Source organism: Orycteropus afer, unplaced genomic scaffold, assembly GCF_000298275.1.
Source record: "Orycteropus afer afer isolate SDZICR_OR568_19922 unplaced genomic scaffold, OryAfe1.0 scaffold00013, whole genome shotgun sequence".
Classification (NCBI taxonomy): domain Eukaryota; kingdom Metazoa; phylum Chordata; class Mammalia; order Tubulidentata; family Orycteropodidae; genus Orycteropus; species Orycteropus afer.
In genome coordinates this window covers 16005393-16014176 of record NW_006921600.1, presented here as the reverse complement: position 1 = coordinate 16014176, position 8784 = coordinate 16005393, and positions in this window count along the sequence as shown.

Sequence of the window (8784 nt, the reverse complement as noted above, 5' to 3'; positions counted from 1 at the left end):
TCTCACCTGTTTTGGTCATGTTGTCATGCTTGGTAAGGTGGAGGGTCGACGAAAGAGGGGGAGGCCTTCAACGAGATGGATTGACACAGTGGCTGTGATGATGGGCTCAAGTATAGCAGGGATTGTGGAGCTGGCACGGGATCGGGCAGTGTTTCATTCTGCTGTGCATGGGGTCGCTATGAGTCAGAAACTACTCGACGGCACCTAACAACAACAACAATTTTCTGAAGTGGATCTCCAGGCCTTTTCTTCTAGTCTATCTTAGTCTGGAAGCTGCCCTAAAACCTTTCCATCATGGTTAACCCTGATGGTATAGCTTCCTGCATCATGGCAATACACAGACAGATAGATGAATGGTGAAAGTCCTATATAAGGCCATGCAAGGATTGGCAATATGATACCAACAGTTCCCCACAGAATAAGATGGCATCTCTTGTTATCACCTGAAATTCAAGGTCTGTACTTGTCCTAACAGGTGCTTGATAAAAGTTTCCTCACCTTCCATACTGAACCTGTATGGGTGGGGAGGAGGATCCTACTAGATCCTTAGTTTCATCCCTCTAGTCTCATCTTCTAGGGTGAAGAGGAGCTGTGGTAGCATAGTGCCTAAGGCACTTGACTGCTAACCAGAAGGCTGGCGGTTCAAACCCACTAGTGTGATTCTGCCTCGGAAACCCAAGGAGAGGCCGCTATGAGTCGGGTCTGACTCACTGGCAAACAACAATAACAACAGTCTAGGGTGAAAACTAGTTTAGAGATATTTATTAGCTCCTTACAGTATTTTAAATATTAGGAGATTTCACATCAACATCCAAATTCTCAGCATCTCTTGAAGAACTGAATGCTGTGACATCCTAGGCCAGCAGTTTCACTTGGCAACCGCTGCTTGTTTGCAGGGAGCTGCACATTATAGTCACCACAATCCCCACCCTACTGGTTTCACTCATATACTTAAATTGCTTGACCTTGAAGTCATCTGAGTTCGCAACTTCTAGTCCAAATTACCCTTTTTATCAATGAAAAAACTGAGACCCAGAGAGCTCAATGATTTGCCCAAGATCACATAGCCAAAAGCCAGGAGTAGAACTCAAGCCTGGGCCTCTTCCACTTGGAATTTACACTTTCCATGCATGCCACATGCAGAAAGCATGTTCCTAGAAGGTAAAGATAGAAGACAATTAAGTCTGGGTGGGCTAGTTGAAGGCGAATAATAAGCAATGGGCATGCAAATCAAGGAACCTCCTGGTAACCTGGAAGAACTAGATTGAGGGGCAGTGAAAGAGGGCAGGGAAGCACTAAGGAGGTTCTTCAGTTTCCCCAGCACATGCTGGGGCTGCAAGCTTACATTCAGCCATTCATTTCTGAGGGCCTACTGTTCTAAATAGGACTGAGTTTAAGCTGGCATGTGCCAATACAGTTCTGCCAGTGGTTAACATGTAATAATTCTCTTTCAGATAATGAATAGCTACAGTTTCAGTCCCCTTCCCACTCAACCCCTCCCAGGACACCCTTGCCTCCCACCATCCATCCAGCATCTAGACAGTTAACACCTGATCCAAGACTCTGCTTAGCACCTCTGCCAGAGTCTATTCTGAATGATGGTGCACTGGTTGCTAAATATTTAAGAGAAAAACAAGCAAACCCTGGATCTAGGTACTATAAGCAAAACATAGTCCCTACTCTCATGTTACTCTTCTAGAGACTCAGTCAAAGAAAATATAGCTGGAGCTCTGGTAGCATAATGCCTAAGGCATTTGACTGATAACCAGAAGGCTGGCGGTTCAAACCCATGAGCCACTCCTTGAAAGGAAGGTTGGGCAATCTACTTCTGTAGTTATACTGCCTTGGCAACGAAAGGAGAGGTTGCTATGAGTCGGGGCAGACTGAATGGCACATAACCACAACAACAACAATTAAGGAACAGATCAGAAGGAACCTCCTGACTCTTCTTCAAGTGATAAGACCTGTCAGTTGGCAACCTTGAAGTCTTCTCTGCTTGAGGTACACCTCATCCTCTTGATCTTAAGAATGAGAACATCTTGTGAAGAGATCACAGGAGCAGATCCTCCAACGGTTCCGGAGGAGTCAATTTTTCTATGTTCCCAGAGAACTGTGACTTGGGCTGGTGATATTCCCTTCATTTTGTCCTTCATCCCTGCCCAAGTGAGGCATTGCTGACTCACCTGTGAGTCTGAGTTTCAGGCAGTAGGGTGTGCAGCTCAGCCCAGGGGCTCTGATTCACAGGGAATTTCCCTCTCCTGCTCCCACTCAGCTCTTACTTGGTGGGGAAGGGTCTCTTTCACCACCCGGAGGCTTCAACCTGTACAGTACTAAATATGTGACAATGAAACCATGAAACCCAAATCCCATTCTCTTCTAGGCAGAGCAGTGGTGTGGCAACTGGGAACTTTCCCAAAGGCTCAATACAATGGAGGGCTTAGTGCTAGTGGAGTCAGTGATAGCAAATAATCTTTAAAACTAGACTGGACATCAGTCAGGCTGGTGAAGAGGGGTGAGACATCAAGCAAAACAATTCAATTCTGCACTCTCCTAAAGGAGCTCAGACACCAGTCTTCTGGAAGACGTTCTGGGACCCAATAGGGTCTATTCTTCCTTACTCCTGCTGCCTTTCTCAGTTCTGATTTATCTCTGGCTCCCTCCAAATACTTCAGAGTACTAAAGTTACAGATGAGCTACACAAATCTAAACAGTAATACACATTGGTTGTTGATGTTGTTATATGCCGTTGAGTCGGATCTGACTCATAGAGACCCCTCCTTGGGTTTCTGAGGCAGTATTACTATGGAAGTAGATTGCTCCATCTTCCTTCGAGGAGTGGCTGGTGGGTATGAACCTCCAGCCTTCTGATTAGCAGTCAAGTGCCTTAGGCACTGTGCTACAAGAGCTCCCACACATTGGTTATTCCTCTCTGAATGTCCCCTCCTTCTGTACCCTTCCACCACAGGTCACATTCCTTGAAATCCCAAAACTACTCCAAATCCTGGTATCACTGAGATGGTGGGAAGCTACAGCAAGCTGGTCATAGAAAGAAATACCTTGCTAACGTAGGCAGTGGAATAGACTTTGGTTTGGAATGCTAGGAGAATTCGCCATTAAAGTTCCATGTGATGTGTTTTTTACTCTCTTTATTGTTGAACCAAGCTCTGGTGACGCAGTGAGTAAGGCATTTGCTGCTAACCAGAAGGTCGACAGTTCAAACCCATCAGCTGCTCCACAGGAGGAAGATGAGGCAATGTACTTCTGTAAAGATTTACAGCCTTGGAAACCCTATGGGGGTTGCTATGAGTCACAATCAACTTGATGCAAAGGGTTTGGTTTGGTTTTTGGTTATTGTTGAACCAAGCAGAGCACTAGTAAGTGTTCTCAAAGAAGTAGACTTCTTTATTCCAAACTTAGATCTATGTGGGAGTTCTGGTAGTGTAGGGCCTAAAGCATTTGACTGCTAACCAGAAGGCTGGAGGTTCAAACCCACCAGCCACTTCTCGGAAGGAAGATTGGGAGTTCTACTTCCGTAGTGATACTGCCTTGGAAACCCAAGGAGGGATTGCTGTGAGTCGGATCTGACTCAATGGCAGTGAGTTTGGTTTTTTTGTGGGAATTTTCTATTTGGGAGGAGAATGAAAGACAGGGCTCATTCAATCACCTGGAAGTGAGCTCCCCCATGGGGCTCTCCACTCATTCTTCCTTCCCTTTCCTACAGATTTGAAAGTCTATTTCCTGCCTCTCCTTGGCAATAGAAGGTTCCCTTGGTTCTGTGGAAAATACAGCTGAACAAGAAACTACAACCACCATGAAAGTATGGCTTCATAGTCCTAATTTGAAATATGCTGCCCTGTTGGGTAAATTTCAACACTAAATTTACCTTTGTGTCAGCACCAAACAATCCTGAGATTATATGCAGCTTTCAGATGAGACAGTAGACCAGAAAGCTCTCTGAAATTGGTAGAGTGCTGTGTGGATGAGAAGAATCAACTACCGCCATTATATGCTAATTGTTTCCTCCTGTAAATCATCCTCTCCAGGCCTCAGTCAAGTTCTTTAGGGCAGCAAGACTCAAGCCAGAAAGGAATTCTTGCAACCCAGGAGCTCTTGGCCCAGTGTTAGGCAGTGTGAGCTAAATGAGCTTTAGACAATTTGTTGATTTCAGAAAAATGAGGTAACTGGGCATACAGAATCTTTTGGCAGCGGTGTATTAGTAAGAAATGACAAGGTACCTGTTGACATCAGTCGACTCAAATTCATGGCAACCTCATGTGTGTCAGAGTAGAATTATGCTTCATAGGGTTTTTCATAGATAATTTTTAAAAATTATTATAATTTGGGTGAAAGTTTACAGAGAAAATTCATTTTCCATACAGCACTTCATACACATTTTGTTTCATGACACTGATTGCAATTCCCCACAATGTAACAGCTCTCTTCCCACTTCCTCCCTGTAGTTACATATTCCCTGTGTCCTTCCCTCCCATGCACTCCTGCCCCCCAAGCTGTCTCCTTGTGCAAATACTGCCATTCTGTTCTCCCATGTTTGATCGCTCCAAGGAGTGTATCTACCAGATGTAAATGTTCACCCCCTATGCCTGTCTATTGTTTGGCTGGAAGCCACAGGAGTGAGTTCAGTTCCAGACCTGAAGGTTAACTAGGGACCACAGTCTCAGGAATCTAACCAGGCTCAATCAGACCACTAAACCTGGTCTTTTTATTATTACTATTATTATTTTAATGATTTTAAGTTTTGTTCCACATTGTTCTCCCACTCTACCCTGGATTTCCTGAACTAATCCCTTTCCAAGTGGTTGACAGTAGTAGCCAGGCACCATCTAGTTCTTCTGGTCTCATAATAATGTAGGCTGAGCATCGCATGGTCTACTATTTCCCTGGAGTAATTGTTTCCATGTATCTTTGGTTTTCTTCATTCTTCTTTGTTCTGGATGAGGAGAGACCCATCATTTCATCTAGATGGCCACTTGCAAGCTTTTAAGCAGTCACTATTCACTGTGGATAATTTTTCAGAAGTAGAATACCAGGATTTTTTTCCAAGACACCTCTGGATGGATTTAAGCTACCAACAGTTAGCAGCTACCCAAAGCACTCCAATGAGAAACTGTTGTTGTTAGGTTCCATTGACTAGGTTCCAACTCAAAGCAACCTTATGTACAACAGAACAGAACACTAACCAGTCCTGTGCCATCTCACAATCCTTGCTATGCTTGAGCGCATCATTGCAGCCACTGTGTCAATCCATCTCATTGACGTTCTTCTCCTTTTTCGTTGACCCTCTACTTTACCAAGCATAATATCCTTCTCCAGGGAATGGTCCCTTCTGATAACATGACCAAAGTAAATGAGACAAAATCTGGCCATTCTCACTTGTAAGGAGCATTCCACCTCCACTTCTCCCAGGAAAGATTTGTCCATACTTCTGGCAGCACATGGTATTTTCAGTATTCTTTGCCAACACCACAATTCAAAGACATCAACTCTTCTTCAATCTTCCTTATTCATTGTCCAGCTTCACATGTATATGAGGTGATTGAAAATACCATGGCTTGAGTTAGGTGCTCCTTAGTCTTCAAAGTTACATGTTTGCTCCTTGACAAAAGATGTCTTTTGCAGCACATTTACCCAGTGCAATGTCTTGATTTCCTGACTGCTGCTTCCATGGATGTTGATTGTGGATTCAAGTAAAACGAAATTCCTGACAACTTCAATTCTTTTCTCCATTTATCATAATATTGCTTATTGATGAAGTTGTGAGGATTTTTGTTTTCTTTAAGTTGAAATGTAATCCATACTAAAAACTGTAGTCTTTGATCTTCATCAGTAAGTGTTTCAAATCATCTCACTTTCAGCAAGCAAGGTTGTGTCATCTGCATATCACAGGTTGTTAATTAGTTTTCCACCAATCCTGATGCCATAATCTTCTTCATATAGTCCAGCTTCTCAGGTTATTTGCTCAGCATACAAATTAAATAAGTATGGTGAAAGGATAAAAACCTGATGCACAACTTTTCTGATTCTAAAGTATGCACTATCCCCTTGTTCCAATGACTACCTCTTGGTTTAGGTACAGGTTCCACATGAGCACAATTCTGGAATTTTCATTCTTCACAATGTTAACCATAAATTGTTATGACCCATAATGTCTTTGCATAGTCAGTAAAACCCAAGTAAACATCTTCTAGTATTCTTTGCTTTCAGCCAAGATCCATCTGACATCAGCAATGATATCACTCATTCCATGCCCTTTCTGAATCCAACTTGAATTTCTGGAATTTCCCTGTCATTATACTGCTGCAACTGTTTTTGAATTATCTTCAGCAAAATTTTATTTGAATGTGATATTAATGATATTGTTCAGTAATTTCCACATTCTGTTGGATCATCTTTCTTTGGAATGGGCACAAATATCGATCTCTTTCAGTTAATTGTCTTCCAAATTTCTTGACATAAATGAGTAAGTGCCTCCAGTCCTGCATCCAGTTGTTGAAACATCTCAATCATTAGTCTGTCAATTCCTGGATCCTTGTTTGCCAATTCTTACAGTGCATCTAGGACTTCTGCCATCAATACCATTGGTTCTTAATCGTATGGTACTTCCTGAAATGGTTGAATATCAACCAGTTCTTTTTCATACAGTGATTCTGTATTCCCTCCATCATCTTCTTCTTCTTTTTTTTAATGTAGGAATTTCTTTCTTATTTATTTATTTATTCATTATTGTGATTTGGGTGAAGATTTACAGAGCAAATTCACTTTCCATACAGCAGTTCACATACACTTTGTCTCATGACATTGACCACAATTTACCACAGTGCAACAGCTCCCCTCCCACTTCCTCCTGATAATTACCTCTTCCCTGTGTCCATCCCTCCCCTCCATCTTCTTTTTATGCTTCCTGCTTCATTCAATAGAATCCTTCAATATTGCAATGCAAGGCTTGAATTTTTCTTCTGTTCTTTCAGCCTGAGAAATACTGAGCATTTTGTTTTTCTAATTCCAGGTCTTTGCACATTTCATTTTAACACATTACTTTGTCTTCTTGAGCCATGCTTTGAAATCTGTTCAGCTCTTTTATTTAATCATTTCTTCCTTTTGCTTTAGCTACTGTACATTCAAGAGCTAGTTTCAGAGTGTCTTCTGACATCCTTTTTGGTCTTTTGTAACTTTCCTCTTTTTACGACCTATTTCTTTCTTCATGTATGATGTCTTGATGTCATCTCACAACTTATCTGGTCTTCCGTCTTGGTGATCATTGCATCAAATCTGTTCTTCAGATGGTCTCTAAATTCAGATGGGGTATAATCAAGGTCATATTCTGGCTCTCATGAACTTAATTTTCTTCAGTTTCAACTTGAATTTGCATATAAACAATTGATAGTCTCTTCCACAATCAGTTCCTGGTCTTGTTCTGTCTGATGATATTGAGTTTCTTTCTCCATTGCCTCTTTCCATAGATGTAGTCAATTTGGTTCCTGTGTAGTCTACCTGGTGAGATCCACATGTATAGCCACCATTTATGTTACTAAAAAAAGGAATTTGCAATAAATAAGTCATTGGTCTTGCAAAATTTTATCATGCAATCTCCAGTGTCATTTCTGCCACCAAGACCATATTTTCCAGCTACCAATGATTCTTCTCCATTTCCAATTTTCACATTTCAATCACCAATAATTATCGATATATCTTAATTTCATGTTTGGTCAATTTCAGACTGCGGAAGTTAGTAAAAATATTCAGTTTCTTCATCTTTGACTTTTGCGGTTGGTGCATAAATTTGAATAATAGTAGTAGTAATTGGTCTTCCTTGTAGGCGTATGGATAATATCCTATCACTGACAGCACAGTAAGGAGCTCTGGTGGCGTAGTATATAAGACATGTGACTGCTAACCAGAAGGTTGGTGGTTCAAACCCACCAGCCACTCCACGGAAGGAAGACTGGGCAATCTACTTCCATAAATATTTACTGCTTCGGAAACCCAAAAGGGGTCGCTATGAGTTGGAATCGACTCAATGGCAGTGAGTTTGGTTTTGACAGCACTGTACTTCAGGATAGATCTCATCCTCAATGTTGTTTTTGAGGATGAACATGATACCATTCCTCTTCAATTTCATTCTCAGCGTAGTAGATTATATGGTTATCTGATTTAAAATAGCCAATACTAGTCCATTTCTGCTCATTAATGCCTGGGATATTGATCTTTGTGCATTCCATTTTATTTTTGACAACTTCTGATTTCCTAATTCATACTTCATATCCCACATTCTGATTATCAATGAATGTTTGCAGCTGTTTCTTCTCTTTTTGAGTCATGCCTCATCAGCAAATGAAAGCTTTATTCCATCACATCACTAAGGCTGACTCTACTTTGAGAAGGCAGTTCTTTTCCAGTTGTATTTTGAGTGCTTTCCAACCAACCTGAGGGGCTCATCTTCCACTACAATATCACTCAATGGTAAGAAACTAGACTTCTGTTAAATGTCATTGATTGGCCAAATGTGTTTAGCTCCTCTCCCTCCTTAGGATACACCAATACAATGACAATTAAGGAATTTAAAAAATAAAAAGTAACTCACAAGGTTAAGACAGGACAAAAAGAATGTGAAGGGAGATGAGAATGGATGAGCAACTTCAATAAAAATATAAGGAAAGAAAATATTATTTCAACAAAAATAGAGAGTGAGGGAAAAGTGCAAGGGCTGTTGTTGCTGTTAAAAAGCTTTCAACACTATTTGATATTATGCCTAAGGCACTGGACTGC